Here is an 18918-nt window from a genome sequence, read left to right as displayed (position 1 = left end):
GGGTTATTGATAACTTATATACTTATATATAACTTATATACACCCTTTTTAGGTGTCTCTCTGTATGTGTGAAGGGAGGGGGGTCTGTTATATGTGGATGATTTGTGGGCATTTAGGTGTTATTGCGACTTTCAGTAGTTATGAGATCCCAACGAAATTACAATTAATAATATCACGCTATATTTTAAGCGATTCTGTCACATCATACATTTTAAATCTTATATATCCAATCACATTCCAACCACTTATCACACCACATTTTAATTAATAACCATCCTACCACATTGTTATTAATAGCTATCGTACCGCATTTTAATTAATAAAATATCACCATATTTTAATCAATAATAATCAACCATATTTTAATCAATAATATATCACCTTATTTAAATCAATACTATCCCATTATATTTCAATCAATAACATCCTACCATGTTTTAATCAATAACATTTCATTTAAGGTAATTGTTACCAGTCAGTGTCCTCTGGCCGGTAAAAGGTGACATGTCACAACTGACCACTCACCGACCACACGTGATCGCATTATGGACACTACGTGGCTGCCTTTAAGGTACCAAACGCTCCGACATGAGAACCGCTTCAATCGATCAAGCCAGTAACTTGTCAGTCATAAAATATACACGTGAAAACAAATACCACCCCCTGACTTTTCCAATGCCACCCCACCCCCCTGACTTTTCCAATATCACCCCACCCCCCTGACTTTTCCAATACCACCCCCACCCTCTTGACTTTGAACTCATCTTGAAGGTGAATGTTTGTCCAACGTTTGTATCAGACGGTGGCCCAACTTTCTCGTGTCACGTGGTCTGGGAGGGGTTATTGTTCTTGGTGGTGACGTCACGCAACACTTGGTAAAACAGTGTAGAGTAGCTTCCCTTTGAGCTGTTTTCTCTCCCTTTTTTTTCTTGTATTAGAAAAACATTTTGTCGCTCCGTCTTTATAAATAGGACAATAGTCTTGAGGTAGTTGTAGGAAAGTGTGTTGTAATGGTGGTCGCTTCATCCACCCGTCTGAATGTGAGGGTAGGGGCTCTAGAGGGGGATGGGGCGTTTAGAGAGCCAGACGTCACACTTTTGCATTTAAAAAAAATAAAAATTTAAACTGAGTTCAAGCATTTGTGTAGCATTCAATATACTTATTTTTTTTTACCCCAGCTCAATTAGTAGTGTAGAAAAAAAATATCTGTTTTAGTAAAGAAAAATCTCCATTAGGGTTGGGGGCGGGGGGGGGGGGGTATGGATATGCTAAAGTTTGACGTTATTTTGAATGTGATATTTTGTGAAGAGGTGGGGGGGGGGGGGGGTTAAAGAAAAGTGTAACGTCGTTGATGGATCCACATGAAAAGTTTTAAAGGTGTTTTAATGTCACATGTATAAATAATGTCACCCTTACCCAGTTAAGCATTACCTGTCATTTGAACCAAGTTCATGCCATATAAACCCCACACTTTGAACCCAGTTCATGTCATATAAACCCCACTCGTTTGAACCCGGTTAATGTCATATAAACCCCACTCGTTTGAACCCGGTTAATGTCATATAAACCCCACTCGTTTGAACCCGGTTATTGTCATATAAACCCCACTAATTTGAAACCAGTTCTTGTCATATAACCCCACTCAATTGAACCTAGTTTTTATCATATACACCCTACTCATTTGAACCCAGTTCATGTCATATATACCCCACTTTTTTGAACCCAGTTCATGTCATATAAACCTCACACTTTGAACCCAGTTCATGTCATATAAACCCCACTCGTTTGAACCCGGTTAATGTCATATAAACCCCACTCGTTTGAACCCGGTTAATGTCATATAAACCCCACTCGTTTGAACCCGGTTAATGTCATATAAACCCCACTCGTTTGAACCCGGTTAATGTCATATAAACCCCACTCGTTTGAACCCAGTTCTTGTCATATAAACCCCACTCGTTTGAACCCAGTTCTTGTCTTATAAACCTCACTCGTTTGAACCCAGTTCGAAAGTTACGTGAGATACTTCAAAATCTCACCAAACCCAGCTCCCAATCTATCAGCGGTCAAATCAAATTCCAGCTCATATGTCACGAAAACCCAGCCCCTGTCATTCGTCATCCGATCCCAGATGACATACAAGGGAGACTACCCACAACTCCACTTGCTCGCGTCCTCACTTACTTCCCCTCTCACGCGCGAAGCCTCGGTTTTCCCCAACTTTTTGACCCGTGCTATCTGACCGCTGGCTACACCGGCCGTGTGTCCAGACACACATTTCACTCCCTCCACTCCCCTCGGGAGCCATCCTCCCCTGGCCAATTTCCTGCCCGTTCGAGCAAGTGGACCAAAACTTCCCGTCCCTGCGACTGGGTGTCCCATCACGCCTTTAAAATGTGTGACGTAAGGTTGAACAGTTCACTTCCGGTATATGGCGTACAGTTTACGCCGGCCTGATCTCCTCCTTTGTACAATCGATACTGGTCAGAGATGCGCCCCCCCCCCCTCACCCTCCCCACATCCTGGTGATAAAATTAACCGGTATGAGGGTCAAGGTAATATTTAACTAAATGGTGTATATGATGTTGGGGAAGTGGAGTTTGTTGACAAGTAATTAACTCCCCCTCCCCCCCCGGGATAAATTATTCATGGACTACCGTGTATATAATTAAAGAGCAAACAGCAGCAATTTTTTACTGTTGGTGTAGGGAAACACATTAAAACGGCAAATTCAGGGGTTCTAAATTTAATGTACACAAGGGGCCCTACCATGATGAAAGTTACGTAGTTAATGGGATCGGGTGGCTTTTTGATTAAAATGTGTGCCGGGGGGGGGGGGGGGGGAGGTTTGTTGTCTATTCATCACAAAACAAGATGCGCGGTCTTGCGTTAAAATAATGGACTCGTCTTTGAACACCCCTGCTGGTATATTAGTTTCTTCCAAACAGCAGATGCAAAGATAAATTTTTATTTGTCCCATGAAGGAAATTTTTTATTCTTCTCCTGACTTTGTCCCTATACCTTGATGTTTCTGTTCCATAGATGTCCCTGTTCCCTGGACGTCACTGTTCCCTTGACGTCCCTGTTCCCTGGACGTCACTGTTCTCTTGATGTCCCTGTTCCCTGGACGTCACTGCTCCCTTGATGTCACTGTTCCTTAGAGTTCCATTTTCCCCAGATGTCCCTGTTCCCTAGAATTCCCTATTCTCTAGATGTCCATGTTCCCTGTATGCCCATGTTCCCTAGATGTCCATGTTCCCTGTATGCCCATGTTCCCTAGATGTCCCTGTTCCTTAGACGTCCATGTTCCCTAGACATCCCTGTTCCCTAGACATCCCTGTTCCCTAGACATCCATGTTCCCTAGACATCCCTGTTCCCTGGACGTCCATGTTCCCTAGACATCCCTAGTACCTAGACGTCCCTGTTCCCTGGACGCCCATGTGCCCTAGACGTCCATGTTCCCTGAATGTCCATGTTCCCTAGACGTCACTGTTCCCTAGACGTCCGTGTTCCCTAGACGTCCTGTTCCCTAGACGTCCATGTTCCCTAGACATCCATGTTCCCTGAATGTCCATGTTCCCTAGACGTCACTGTTCCCTAGACGTCCATGTTCCCTAGACGTCCTGTTCCCTAGACGTCCATGTTCCCTAGACATCCATGTTCCCTGAATGTCCATGTGCCCTAGACGTCACTGTTCCCTAGACGTCCATGTTCCCTAGACGTCCTGTTCCCTAGACGTCCATGTTCCCTAGATGCCTCTATACTCACGACGACTCTTCCCTTTCCGCTCCTACACTCCGTGTCTATTCCCCCGCTTCTCCACCTTCCCCTCCCCTTACTTTTACCTTGACATTTATCAATGAACGCCTGAGTTCCATTCGCTGCTCTTGCTGTCTCTACACTCTTAATTATCTAATTCCCCTGTGGCTTCTATTCACAAGAGGCCGGCCATTTTTGACGTGTCTATTTCTCATACGTCAATATCTTCCAGACGTCCATATCTCCATCTATATCTCACTGACGTCCATATCTCCCTAACGTCCATATCACCCTAACGTCCATATCTCCCCAACGTCCATATCTCCCCAACGTCCATATCTCCCCAACGTCCATATCTCCCCAACGTCCATATCTCCCCTAACGTCCATATCTCCCCTAACGTCCATATCTCCCCTAACGTCCATATCTCCCCTAACGTCCATATCTCCCCTAACGTCCATATCTCCCCTAACGTCCATATCTCCCCTAACGTCCATATCTCCCCTAACGTCCATATCTCCCCTAACGTCCATATCTCACTGACGTCCATATCTCCCTAACGTCCATATCTCCCTCTATATCTCACTGACGTCCATATCTCCCTAACGTCCATATCTCCCTAACGTCAAGTCTCCCTGACGTCCATATCTCCCTGACGTCCATATCTCCCTGATGTCCATATCTCCCTGACGTCCATATCTCCATGACGTCCATATCTCCCTGACGTCCATATCTCCCTAACGTCCATATCTCCCTGACGCCCACATCTCCCTAACGTCCATATCTCCCTAACGTCCATATCTCCCTAACGTCCATATCTCCCTGACGTCGATATTTTTTTGACGCCAGCGTCCCTTGATTTCACAACCCCGACAACAAACCCAACACCCTGCTCACCCCTCCTCCATAGAGCACATAGATGTCCCTTTTCCTTAGACGTCCCTGTTCCCTAGACGTCCCTGTTCCCTAGATGTCCCTGTTCCCTAGACGTCCCTGTTCCCTAGATGTCCCTGTTCCCTAGATGTCCCTGTTCCATAGATGTCCATGTTCCCTAAATGTCCTTGTTCTCTAGATGTCCCTGTTCCCTAAATGTCCCTGTTCCCTAAATGTCCCTGTTCCCTAAATGTCCCTGTTCCCTAAATGTCCATGTTCCCTAAATGTCCCTGTTCCCTAAATGTCCCTGTTCCCTAGACATCCCTGTTCCCTGGACGTCCATGTTCCCTAGACATCCCTAGTACCTAGACGTCCCTGTTCCCTGGACGCCCATGTGCCCTAGACGTCCATGTTCCCTGAATGTCCATGTTCCCTAGACGTCACTGTTCCCTAGACGTCCATGTTCCCTAGACGTCCTGTTCCCTAGACGTCCATGTTCCCTAGACATCCATGTTCCCTGAATGTCCATGTTCCCTAGACGTCACTGTTCCCTAGACGTCCATGTTCCCTAGACGTCCTGTTCCCTAGACGTCCATGTTCCCTAGATGCCTCTATACTCACGACGACTCTTCCCTTTCCGCTCCTACACTCCGTGTCTATTCCCCCGCTTCTCCACCTTCCCCTCCCCTTACTTTTACCTTGACATTTATCAATGAACGTCTGAGTTCCATTCGCTGCTCTTGCTGTCTCTACACTCTTAATTATCTAATTCCCCTGTGGCTTCTATTCACAAGAGGCCGGCCATTTTTGACGTGTCTATTTCTCATACGTCAATATTTTCCAGACGTCTCTATGTCCCTAACGTCCATATCTCCCTAACGTCCATATCTCCCTGACGTCCATATCTCCCTCCATATCTCCCCAACGTCCATATCTTTCAACGTCCATATCTCCCCAACGTCCATATCTCCCCAGTCCATATCTCCCTAATGTCCATATCTCCCCAACGTCCATATCTCCCCAACGCTCATATCTCCCTAACGTCCATATCTCCCTGAAGTCCATATCTCCCCAAAATCCAAATCTCTCTGACGTCCATATATCCCTAACGTCTATATCTCCCTAACGTCCATATCTCCCTAACGTCCATATCTCCCCAAAGTCCGTATCTCCCTCCATATCTCCCCAACGTCCATATCTCCCCAACGTCCATATCTCCCTAACGTCCATATCTCCCCAACGTCCGTATCTCCCTCCATATCTCCTTAACGTCCATATCTCCCTAACGTCCATATCTCCCTGACGTCCATTTCTCCCTGACGTCCATATCTACCTAACGTCCATATCTCCCTGACGTCCATATCTCCTAACGTCCATATCTCCCTAACGTCCATATCTCCCTGATGTCTCTATTTTTGTGTCGCCCGTGTCCCTTAATTTCACAACTCCGACAACACCCTGCTCACCCCTCCTCCATAGAGCACGGTGACACATGCACGCGGAATGTCACATCAGAAGGACACTCCATATCTCCCTAACGTCTCTATAATCCTGACTTCCATATCTCCCTCTATATCTCCCTAACGTCCCTATCTCCCTGACGTCCATATATCCCTCACGTCTATATCTCCCTGACGTCCATATCTCCCTGACGTCCTTATCTCCCTAACGTCCATATCTCCCTAACGTCTATTTCTCCCTAACGTCCATATCTCCCTAACGTCCATATCTCCCTGATGTCCATATCTCCTTGACGTCCATATCTCCCTACGTCCATATCTCCCCAGCGTTCATATCTCCCCAACGTTCATATCTCCCCGACGTCTATATCTCCCTAACGTCCATATCTCCCTAACGTCCATATCTCCTAACGCCCATTTCTCCCTAATGTCCATATCCCCCCAACGTTCAAATCTCCCCAACGTCCATATCTCCCTAATGCCTCCATCTTTCTAATGCATCTATCTTTTTGACGTCCATATCTCCCTCCATATCTCCCTGACGTTCATATCTCCCTAACGTCTCTATTTTTTTGACGCCAGTGTCCCCTGCTTATACAACTCCGACAATAAACCCCATACCCTGCTCACCCCTCCTCCCATAGAGCACGGTGACACATGCACGCGGAATGTCACATCAGAAGGACACTCGCCTAATCCCGTTCCTTGTACAGCCGGCACGAGGCTCACCTCCATCTTACACGAGCTTCACGTCAGTCACGTCATCGATCTCGCCGTATTGACGAGATCTCGTAAAGCAAGCTGGAGAGACCGGCCCGCAATAACAATTTTAAGCCCCTCTTAGAAATAAGTTAGTCAATGAAATAAGAAACTGTTTTATGTTTTTGTAATGTATAATAAACATACACGGCTTTTTATTGATGTATAGATCTAATGCATACACGGGGAAAACCTTTATAGGAATAAAAGTGTGCTTTATATATTTATAGTTGGTAACTTTTACTGCAAGATTTACACACTGCTATTTACACAACTGAGGCAAGTTTAAACCAAAGGATCTGCTTTTTCCTTTGCATAGACACAGCAAGTCGCCGCTTCAAATATTTAAAAAAAAAAGTGCCCTTTATCGATCCTAACGGTCCACTGGGTAAATGAAGTAGAGTTCACCGTTTTTGTGACATGGTCATATGACTGGGAAATTGTGGTCAGCACTATGTCCAGCCGCCTTTTCTTTCCTTAACATGAGTCAGGTACTTATCAGAGCTGGGTGGACTCATGGACGTTCTACTGACTTGAACCCGGATTCAAACTCGAGACTTTCGGGTTAGCAGTCTAGCGCTCTCCTTGCATAGACACAGAAAGTCGTTGCTTCATATATTACTTATACCTTAATCAAGATAATATTGCCCCAAACTCCTAACCCAGCCTGTCCTATTTTTGAGGCAGGACCAAATACCGTCACACATGTCTTATACCGAAAATGTTTTAGAGAACGGAAATGATGCCGCTACATGCTGTAAAGCCCCCCCCCCCCCATCCCTTCTATTATTTTCTACATACAACAAGATTTAACTAACATCAAATGAAAGGAAAGAATCTCATCTATTTGTACAAAGACCGCAAAGGGCTCTAAACCAAACGCTCCAAGCCATTGAGTTAATGTGTAAATTTCTTTCCAGTGTTATGTAAACAGACGTCTAGTATTTCAGGTAGACCCCCAAAGATACCTGACCCCCAAGGAAAGGACCCTTGTCCAAATTTGTAATGGGTAGAAAGGAGCGTCGGTATGGCAGTACAATATCAACCACCCAGCGTGTATTGTTCAAATGTTATCGATGTTTGGTTTAAATTTATGATTCGGGTTAGGGTCTAGTGGAGGGTTTAGGAAAAATAACTTTTATAAGGTAGTACAGTAAGTAAAGTTCCATTTTCAAACCTGACGGTCCATGTGGCAAGTGAAGTAGAGTTCTGACCTCGGCATATGGAAGGTTAGTGTGGTCAGCAGTATGAACAGCCGCCTTTACTTTCCCTAACGTGAGTTATGTCCCATCAGGTTCCCATCAGAGCTGGATGGGCTCAGGGACGTTTACGAATTTAACCCGGATTCGAACTCGAGGCTTTCCGGGCAAGCAGTCGTATGCTCTACCATTTGACCACGCCCTCTGGGAAGGGGGTGGGGACAGGACGGGACGGGACGGACATCAGTATTGCAGATGCGGTCAGCAAATCTTACCACACAAAAAAAAAGCTACATTTCCCCCCTCAAAGCTTAAAAACCCACAATGACGCTTGTTGGAATTACGACTCAACACGATTCATATTTCAAATTAGATTTTTTTTCTTCTAATTAGCTCTAATTAGAAGAACATGTGACGAAACGCTCATTGATCAGTGTATAGTTTGATAGATGATTGTCAAAAAATATATGTTGAGCTCTATTTAAAAAGAAATAACCTTTAAAAAAAAAAGCAAAGTTAAATAACTTATAAATAACATGACCGAATTATTTTTCAACTTTTTAGCAGGACTTTTTTTGAAACCAAGTATAAGTGCACCGCAGCAAGTAAAAATAATTCCGGCGGCCAAGCAAAACAAACACCGGTGTCATGGCTAACCTATGGACTGTTGAACCATCAAACACATTGATCCTGTCTACATCTAGGTTCTAATCGCACCGTCGGTAAACCACAGGCCACACGCAGTCAGGTGTCAGGGAGGGTGGGTGGGGGAGGGGGGGCTGGGGCTGGGGGGGAGAGAGGTTGGGTAACGGGGTGGGGGTAGTCAAGGGTAGAGATGGTAACGGGGTGGGGATGGTAATATGATGGGAGTACTAAAGGGGTGGGGGTAGTAATATGATGGGGGGGGGGGGGGGGTAACGGGGTGGGGGTGGTAACGGGGTGGGGTAGTAATATGATGGGAGTGCTAAAGGGGTGGGTGGTAGTGGGGGGTAGTAATATGATGGGGGTGCTAACGGGGTGGGGTGGTAACGGTGTTTGGGAAGTAACGGGGTGGGGGTGGTAATGGGGTAGGGATTTGACACCAATCATGGAAATTTAAGAAAGATTGGTGGGGGGAGGGAATTAACAGGGATGGAAATGGAACAACCCTAGGATGGCATTTCGCTCTGTCGTCCCACGGTGCAACATGACTGGTTTAGTAGCTGAGGGGGTGGGCGTACACTAGAAGATGTACTGACAACCTTCTCCAGTACCTCGGCTCAGTGAACTACGTCAGCTTCATTCTACCTGCTGTATGCGTTGTTATTGATTGTCTTCTCGGGTCACGTGAGGGATATAAATACTTGGAACAGTGTTGGGAGCAGAAAAATGCGCGAACGGAAAACTGCGCAACTGTAAACTGCGCGAACATAAAAATGCGCAAATACAAAATATTTATATTCATACACTTTAACTGTCCCTTTTTTGTGCCCAACGAAATCCCCATCAAAATGCCCACCACGATATATCAACTATAAATTACCTTTGGGTAGTTTAAAACGTTTTTCGTTAATTTATTCACATTTTACATCACGAATTTAAACACACACAAATCATGTAATTAAATAATCATTAATGATGCAAATCAAGTCAAACTTGCAATCAATCGATGTTGTTTAACACATTATATCCTCAACACTAAATCGTTAGCCCCTCCCAAACAACAATTAAAAGAAAGAAATGTGTCCCATGTATCACTATCCGCCACACATCATAGCAGTCTAAAATTCTCCTGTTGAAATCGATACACCCTCTTGTAACCTGTTAAAAAAGACGGCAAGGTGAAGGTCGTATGTGAATGAACAGCACTGATTTGGTTTCTTTTGACGAAGAGTATGAATATTTAATAGACAGGTGTTTGAGAAAAATGAAACGTGTCATTTTTTTTTCTTCTCTTCTTTACATGGTTAAAACAGTAGCAGGTTTTATTTGTTTTGCAATAAAGGTGCTGAATGAGCTTTTATTAATGAAAGGTAGAAAAAACTTAGACAAGATGCCGAAAATAAGTTATTTTTAGTTTTACGTAGTTTTCGTATAAAGCAAGGTAGGAGTGTATAGATCGGACCTAGGAAAGGGGTGGGGGGTAAGGAGGTGGGGGGGGGGGGGAAGGGGGGCATATTTTATCTTTAAAATAAAGACTTGAACCCTAAGGGGTCTGTTAAAATATTTAGGGAGCTAACTAAAACATGCACATGTGTTCTGATTGTTTAAAGACAACCAAATAATGTTGAAGATATCCCCCCGTCGTTGTCTTGGTTACAAGGGTACACTTAATTAAAAGAAACAGCAGTTATTGATTCAGTGTGCCGCAGGTTGTCCCCCCCCTAGCAATTAAAAACAACTGACGTTTCGAACACTTTACTCCATCAGATAAAATGGACCAATCAATTTCCGGTACCGCCGTGGTTTCCTACGTTTCTACACATAAGCAGCGTACACATATCTTTCGTTTGTTGTGTCGCCGGCGACCATCTTTGGTCGTGACGTCACTTATTTTGTTAGTAGGGAGATTTTTTTTGTTCTTTCTTCTTGTAGCTATTTTTGTTTGATGGAAAAGGGGAAATTGAGTCTTGGCGGAAGAGAAGAAAACGGGGTTTCCCCAAAAAAAAAAAATTTGCCAAATGTTGGAAATGTTCGTTAAAGAAATTTTGTTAGAGTTTTTTATAATGTTTATTACATTTTAAATATAGTAGAATATAGTAGAATGTTGTTTTGCATAGTGGTATGATAAGTGAATTTATATACCTTAAGCGCTGTTGTTGAATCTGACGAAGACTTTTTTTAAACACTTTCCTTGTGAACTATAATACCTTAAAGGCTTAATATGTAGGCCTATGCATTTAGGAAACATTGGTATTAAAACTTTAAGAAACATCTGCTTTTTTATAATGTCGTATTTAGGTTGGGGATGTTGGTAGGGTTGGGGATGTTGGTAGGGTTGGGGATGTTGGTAGGGTTAGGGATGTATGTTGGTAGGGTTGGGGATGTTGGTAGGGTTGGGTGTGTTGGGGATGTTGGTAGGGTTGGGGATGTTGGTAGGGTTGGGGATGTTGGTAGGGTTGGGTGTGTTGGGGATGTTGGTAGGGTTGGGGATGTTGGTAGGGTTGGGGATGTTGGTAGGGTTGGGGATGTTGGTAGGGTTGGGGATGTTGGTAGGGTTGGGGATGTTGGTAGGGTTGGGGATGTTGGTAGGGTTGGGGATGTTGGTAGGGTTGGGGATGTTGGTAGGGTTGGGGATGTTGGTAGGGTTGGGGGTGTTGGTAGGGTTGGGGATGTTGGTAGGGTTGGGGATGTTGGTAGGGTTGGTAGGGTTGGGGATGTTGGTAGGGTTGGGGATGTTGGTATAGCTGGGGATGTTGGTAGGGTTGGGGATGTTGGTAGGGTTGGGGATGTTGGTATAGCTGGGGATGTTGGTAGGGTTGGGGATGTTGGTAGGGTTGGGGATGTTGGTAGGGTTGGTGATGTTGGTATAGCTGGGGATGTTGGTAGGGTTGGGGATGTTGGTAGGGTTGGGGGTGTTGGTAGGGTTGGGGATGTTGGTAGGGTTGGGGATGTTGGTAGGGTTGGGGATGTTGGTAGCTGGGTAGGTTGGTAGGGTTGGTAGGGTTGGGGGTGTTGGTAGGGTTGGTAGGGTTGGGGGTGTTGGTAGGGTTGGGGATGTTGGTAGGGTTGGGGATGTTGGTAGGGTTTGGGATGTTGGTAGCTGGGTAGGTTGGTAGGGTTGGTAGGGTTGGGGATGTTGGTAGGGTTGGTAGGGTTGGGGGTGTTGGTAGGGTTGGGGATGTTGGTAGGGTTGGGGATGTTGGTAGGGTTGGGGATGTTGGTAGGGTTGGTAGGGTTGGGGGTGTTGGTAGGGTTGGGGATGTTGGTAGGGTTGGGGATGTTGGTAGGGTTGGTAGGGTTGGGGGTGTTGGTAGGGTTGGGGATGTTGGTAGGGTTGGGGATGTTGGTAGGGTTGGGGATGTTGGTAGGGTTGGTAGGGTTGGGGGTGTTGGTAGGGTTGGGGATGTTGGTAGGGTTGGGGATGTTGGTAGGGTTGGGGATGTTGGTAGGGTTGGGGATGTTGGTAGGGTTGGTAGGGTTGGGGGTGTTGGTAGGGTTGGGGATGTTGGTAGGGTTGGTAGGGTTGGGGATGTTGGTAGGGTTGGGGATGTTGGTAGGGTTGGGGGATGTTGGTAGGGTTGGGGATGTTGGTAGGGTTGGTAGGGTTGGGGGTGTTGGTAGGGTTGGGGATGTTGGTAGGGTTGGTAGGGTTGTGGATGTTGGTATAGCTGGGGATGTTGGTAGGGTTGGGGATGTTGGTAGGGTTGGGGATGTTGGTAGGGTTGGGGATGTTGGTAGGGTTGGGGATGTTGGTAGGGTTGGGGATGTTGGTAGGGTTGGGGATGTTGGTAGGGTTGGTAGGGTTGGGGTGTTGGTAGGGTTGGGGATGTTGGTAGGGTTGGGGATGTTGGTAGGGTTGGGGATGTTGGTAGGGTTGGTAGGGTTGGGGGTGTTGGTAGGGTTGGGGATGTTGGTAGGGTTGGGGATGTTGGTAGGGTTGGGGGTGTTGGTAGGGTTGGGGATGTTGGTAGGGTTGGGGATGTTTGTAGGGTTGGGGATGTTGGTAGGGTTGGGGATGTTGGTAGGGTTGGTAGGGTTGGGGATGTTGGTAGGGTTGGGATGTTGGTAGGGTTGGGGATGTTGGTAGGGTTGGGGATGTTGGTAGGGTTGGGGATGTTGGTAGGGTTGGGGATGTTGGTAGGGTTGGGGGATGTTGGTAGGGTTGGGGGATGTTGGTAGGGTTGGGGGTGTTGGTAGGGTTGGGGATGTTGGTAGGGTTGGGGATGTTGGGTAGGGTTGGGGATGTTGGTAGGGTGGGGATGTTGGTAGGGTTGGGGATGTTGGTAGGGTTGGGGATGTTGGTAGGGTTGGTAGGGTTGGGGGTGTTGGTAGGGTTGGGGATGTTGGTAGGGTTGGTAGGGTTGGGGATGTTGGTAGGGTTGGGGATGTTGGTAGGGTTGGGGGATGTTGGTAGGGTTGGGGATGTTGGTAGGGTTGGGGATGTTGGTAGGGTTGGGGATGTTGGTAGGGTTGGGGGATGTTGGTAGCTGGGTAGGTTGGTAGGGTTGGGATGTTGTAGGGTTGGGGATGTGGTAGCTGGGGATGTTGGTAGGGTTGGGGATGTTGGTAGGGTTGGGATGTTGGTAGCTGGGGATGTTGGTAGGGTTGGGGATGTTGGTAGGGTTGGGGATGTTGGTAGGGTTGGTAGGGTTGGGGGTGTTGGTAGGGTTGGGGATGTTGGTAGGGTTGGTAGGGTTGGGGGATGTTGGTAGGGTTGGGGATGTTGGTAGGGTTGGGGATGTTGGTAGGGTTGGGGATGTTGGTAGGGTTGGGGATGTTGGTAGGGTTGGGGATGTTGGTAGGGTTGGGGATGTTGGTAGGTTTGGGGATGTTAGTAGGGTTGGGGATGTTGGTAGGTTTTGGGGATGTTAGTAGGGTTGGTGATGTTGGTAGGGTTGGGGATGTTGGTAGGGTTGGGATGTTGGTAGGGTTGGGGATGTTGGTAGGGTTGGGATGTTGGTAGGGTTGGTAGGGTTGGGGATGTTGGTAGGGTTGGGGATGTTGGTAGGGTTGGGGATGTTGGTAGGGTTGGGGATGTTGGTAGGGTTGGGGATGTTGGTAGGGTTGGGGGATGTTGGTAGGGTTGGTAGGGTTGGGATGTTGGTAGGGTTGGGGATGTTGGTAGGGTTGGGGATGTTGGTAGGGTTGGTAGGGTTGGGGGTGTTGGTATGGTTGGTGATGTTGGTAGGGTTGGGGATGTTGGTAGGGGTTGGGATGTTGGTAGGGTTGGGGATGTGGTAGGGTTGGGGATGTTGGTAGGGTGGGTAGGGTTGGGGATGTTGGTAGGGTTGGGGATGTTGGTAGGGTTGGGGATGTTGGTAGGGTTGGTAGGGTTGGGGGTGTTGGTATGGTTGGTGATGTTGGTAGGGTTGGGGATGTTGGTAGGGTTGGGATGTTGGTAGGGTTGGGGATGTTGGTAGGGTTGGGGATGTTGGTAGGGTTGGGTCCAGAGGTTGGGGATGTTGGTAGGGTAGGGATGTTGGTAGGGCTGGGGATGTTGGTAGGGTTGGGGATGTTGGTAGGGTTGGGGATGTTGGGTAGGTTTGGGGATGTTAGTAGGGTTGGTGATGTTGGTAGGGTTGGGGATGTTGGTAGGGTTGGGATGTTGGTAGGGTTGGGGATGTTGGTAGGGTTGGGATGTTGGTAGGGTTGGGATGTTGGTAGGGTTGGGGATGTTGGTAGGGTTGGGGATGTTGGTAGGGTTGGGGGATGTTGGTAGGGTTGGTAGGGTTGGGGATGTTGGTAGGGTTGGGGATGTTGGTAGGGTTGGGGATGTTGGTAGGGTTGGTAGGGTTGGGGGTGTTGGTATGGTTGGTGATGTTGGTAGGGTTGGGGATGTTGGTAGGGTTGGGGATGTTGGTAGGGGTTGGGGATGTTGGTAGGGTTGGGGATGTTGGTAGGGTTGGGTCCAGAGGTTGGGGATGTTGGTAGGGTTAGGGATGTTGGTAGGGCTGGGGATGTTGGTAGGGTTGGGGATGTTGGTAGGGTTGGGGATGTTGGTAGGTTTGGGGATGTTAGTAGGGTTGGTGATGTTGGTAGGGTTGGGGATGTTGGTAGGGTTGGGATGTTGGTAGGGTTGGGGATGTTGGTAGGGTTGGGATGTTGGTAGGGTTGGGGGATGTTGGTAGGGTTGGGGATGTTGGTAGGGTTGGGATGTTGGTAGGGTTGGGGATGTTGGTAGGGTTGGGGATGTTGGTAGGGTTGGTAGGGTTGGGGGTGTTGGTAGGGTTGGGGATGTTGGTAGGGTTGGGGATGTTGGTAGGGTTGGGGATGTTGGTAGGGTTGGGGATGTTGGTAGGGTTGGGGATGTTGGTAGGGTTGGGGATGTTGGTAGGGTTGGGGGATGTTGGTAGCTGGGTAGGTTGGTAGGGTTGGGGATGTTGGTAGGGTTGGGGATGTTGGTAGGGTTGGGGATGTTGGTAGGGTTGGGGATGTTGGTAGGGTTGGGGATGTTGGTAGGGTTGGGGATGTTGGTAGGGTTGGTAGGGTTGGGGATGTTGGTAGGGTTGGGGATGTTGGTAGGGTTGGGGATGTTGGTAGGGTTGGGGATGTTGGTAGGGTTGGGGATGTTGGTAGGGTTGGGGATGTTGGTAGGGTTGGGGATGTTGGTAGGGTTGGGATGTTGGTAGGGTTGGGATGTTTGGTAGGGTTGGGGATGTTGGTAGCTGGGTAGGTTGGTAGGGTTGGGGATGTTGGTAGGGTTGGGGATTGTTGGTAGGGTTGGGGGATGTTGGTAGCTGGGTAGGTTGGTAGGGTTGGGGATGTTGGTAGGGTTGGGGATGTTGGTAGGGTTGGGGATGTTGGTAGGGTTGGGGATGTTGGTAGGGTTGGGGATGTTGGTAGGGTTGGGGATGTTGGTAGGGTTGGTAGGGTTGGGGATGTTGGTAGGGTTGGGGATGTTGGTAGGGTTGGGGATGTTGGTAGGGGTTGGGGGATGTTGGTAGGGTTGGGGATGTTGGTTGGGGTAGGGTTGGGGATGTTGGTAGGGTTGGGGATGGTGGTAGGGTTGGGGATGTTGGTAGGGTTGGGGATGTTGGTAGGGTTGGGGATGTTGGTAGGGTTGGGGATGTTGGTAGGGTTGGGATGTTGGTAGGGTGGGATGTTGGTAGGGTTGGGGATGTTGGTAGGGTTGGGGATGTTGGTAGGGTTGGGGATGTTGGTAGGGTTGGGGATGTTGGTAGGGTTGGGGATGTTGGTAGGGTTGGGGATGTTGGTAGGGTTGGGATGTTGGTAGGGTTGGGGATGTTGGTAGGGTTGGGGATGTTGGTAGGGTTGGGGATGTTGGTAGGGTTGGGGATGTTGGTAGGGTTGGGGATGTTGGTAGGGTTGGGGATGTTGGTAGGGTTGGGGATGTTGGTAGGGTTGGGGATGTTGGTAGGTTGGGGATGTTGGTAGGGTTGGGGATGTTGGTAGGGTTGGGGATGTTGGTAGGGTTGGGGGATGTTGGTAGGTGGGAGGTTGGTAGGGTTGGGGATGTTGGTAGGGTTGGGGATGTTGGTAGGGTTGGGGATGTTGGTAGGGTTGGGGATGTTGGTAGGGTTGGGGGATGTTGGTAGCTGGGTAGGTTGGTAGGGTTGGGGATGTTGGTAGGGTTGGGGATGTTGGTAGGGTTGGGGATGTTGGTAGGGTTGGGGATGTTGGTAGGGTTGGGGATGTTGGTAGGGTTGGGGATGTTGGTAGGGTTGGGGATGTTGGTAGGGTTGGGGATGTTGGTTGGGGAGGTGGTAGGTTGGGGATGGTTGGTAGGGTTGGGGATGTTGGTAGGGTTGGGGATGTTGGTCGGGTTGGGGATGTTGGTAGGGTTGGGGATGTTGGTAGGGTTGGGGATGTTGGTAGGGTTGGGGAGGTTGGTAGGGTTGGGGATGTTGGGTAGGGTTGGGGATGTTGGTAGGGTTGGGGATGTTGGTAGGGTTGGGGTGTTGGTAGGGTTGGGGATGTTGGTAGGGTTGGGGATGTTGGTAGGGGTTGGGGATGTTGGTAGGGTTGGGGATGTTGGTAGCTGGGGTAGGTTGGTAGGGGTTGGGGATGTTGGTAGGGTTGGGGATGTTGGTAGGGTGGGGATGTTGGTAGGGTTGGGGATGTTGGTAGGGTTGGGGATGTTGGTAGGGTTGGGGGATGTTGGTAGCTGGGTAGGTTGGTAGGGTTGGGGATGTTGGTAGGGTTGGGGATGTTGGTAGGGTTGGGGATGTTGGTAGGGTTGGTAGGGTTGGGGGTGTTGGTAGGGTTGGGGATGTGGTAGGGTTGGGGATGTTGGTAGGGTTGGGGATGTTGGTAGGGTTGGGGATGTTGGTAGGGTTGGGGATGTTGGTAGGGTTGGTAGGGTTGGGGGTGTTGGTAGGGTTGGGGATGTTGGTAGGGTTGGGGGATGTTGGTAGGGTTGGGTGTTTGGTAGGGTTGGGGATGTTGGTAGGGTTGGGTGTGTTGGGGATGTTGGTAGGGTTGGGGATGTTGGTAGGGTTGGGGATGTTGGTAGGGTTGGGGATGTTGGTGATGTTGGTAGGGTTGGGGATGTTGGTAGGGTTGGGTGTGTTGGGGATGTTGGTAGGGTTGGTGATGTTGGTAGGGTTGGGGATGTTGGTAGGGTTGGGGATGTTGGTAGGGTTAGGGATGTTGGTAGGGCTGGGGATGTTGGTAGGGTTGGGGGTGTTGGTAGGGTTGGTATAGCTGGGGATGTTGGTAGGGTTGGGGATGTTGGTAGGGTTGGGGATGTTGGTAGGGTTGGTGATGTTGGTAGGGTTGGCGATGTTGGTAGGGTTGGGGATGTTGTTATGGTTGGTGATGGTGATAGGGTTGGGTTGATGACTGACGACCAGGGGTGTAATTCGCACCATTCCTGACCCGAAAGGCACGAGTTTGGATCTCGTCTAAAGCCCGTGGATTCCAGCCAGTTCTGGCATCAGGTCGTACCTGACTAGGATGGCGGGTAAGCAAAGGCGGCTGTAAATGGGGCTGGCCATACCATCACAGTATAACATATTTAAAAAAATAGGTTGTAAATCTTGCCTACTATAGTAACTTGACGGCGTTTGTTTCCGTCGTGTCGCCCCCTCGTTTGTCACCCCCTCATTTGTCGCCCTCGCTTGCTGACCGGACATGAGCAGATCTCTAACACTTAGCACAATATTTTGTTGCCTTAAACAGCTCGAGGTAAACATCGCGCCCCGCCGTTACGGCGCGAAGAATGCCCTCCGTCGACCGAACAACTGCCATTTTCGGGAAAAAAACTATTTCTCACCCCCTCCCCCTTTTTTCTTGGGGAGGTTTTTACGTGGGAAGTGATTGACAATTATAGGCGAAGAATGTAGCAATGTGGCTACAGGCTACATTTAAGGATGTCTTCACAAGCTATTTTAGACATGGGAAGCGTCGTGGGAGGTAAGAGTACAAAATGGTACATTTCCGTTTAGGGGTACCAATTTGCTCTGCTCAGCTTAATTATAATCACATGAAGCTTTGAGGGAGACTGAACTAAAATGGAAACAAGGTGTTCTTAGTACAATTCCGTTTGAAGGTACCAGATGGTGTCCATTAGTAGTAGCGGAGTAGACCAGTATAGATATTTTTAAGTTGAACCAGTTTGGGTTAGGATTAAATAAAAACGGCTTGACACGACTAGTAATTTTTCGTGCCCAGCAGCTTCAGAGGTGGTCAAGGGGTAGTTTAAAAATTCGTAAATCTGGTTCGAGTCGGGTCAAAATCTGAGTTTTGGGACCGGTCATTGACCGCTTGGTGTGAATCTCTTTCACTGGTTAGTCGTTATCTTCTCATAACGAGCTTTTAAAAGCGGTAGAGAGCTAGACTGCTAACCCATAAGTCTCAGGCTCGAATCTGGGTTCAAGTCAGTAGACCGTCACTGAGTCCACCCGGCTCTGATGGGTACCCAAGTGCTTACCACACTATCTCTTCATATGCCGAAGTCACAAAAAACAGGGGAATTCTACTTCACTTGCCTCATAGAATATCAGGTTTGGAAAGGGGAACTCTACTTTTTAACTTTTTACATGTTTTAAAATATTTTAAAACCACTTTAAAAAATTTGGATTTGATTACAGTGGCGAGTCCTGTTGAAGTTATTTTTGTGTGTACTGGTATTGCCACCCTAACCCTGATCCTAACTCTATACATAAACACTAACTCTGACCCTAATCGTATTCTTACGGGAAAATAAAAGTTCAATTTATATTATATTGCTCAGCCAGAGAATTGTTTGCTGTTATTAAAATAT

At 48.0% G+C, this 18918-nt stretch overlaps 1 protein-coding gene across 1 annotated transcript in view; it reads left to right on the top strand.

The window, feature by feature from the left end:
* The window catches only part of LOC131950489 (uncharacterized), a 55067-nt gene that overhangs the window by 7566 nt on the left and 28583 nt on the right, over positions 1 to 18918 (top strand). The gene's annotated exons all lie outside the window — the stretch shown is intronic.

Source organism: Physella acuta, unplaced genomic scaffold (genome assembly GCF_028476545.2).
Source record: "Physella acuta isolate Inbredline_101_S28 unplaced genomic scaffold, ASM2847654v3 ptg000768l, whole genome shotgun sequence".
Classification (NCBI taxonomy): Eukaryota; Metazoa; Mollusca; class Gastropoda; family Physidae; genus Physella; species Physella acuta.
This window is presented reverse-complemented; position numbering and strand designations above follow the sequence as displayed.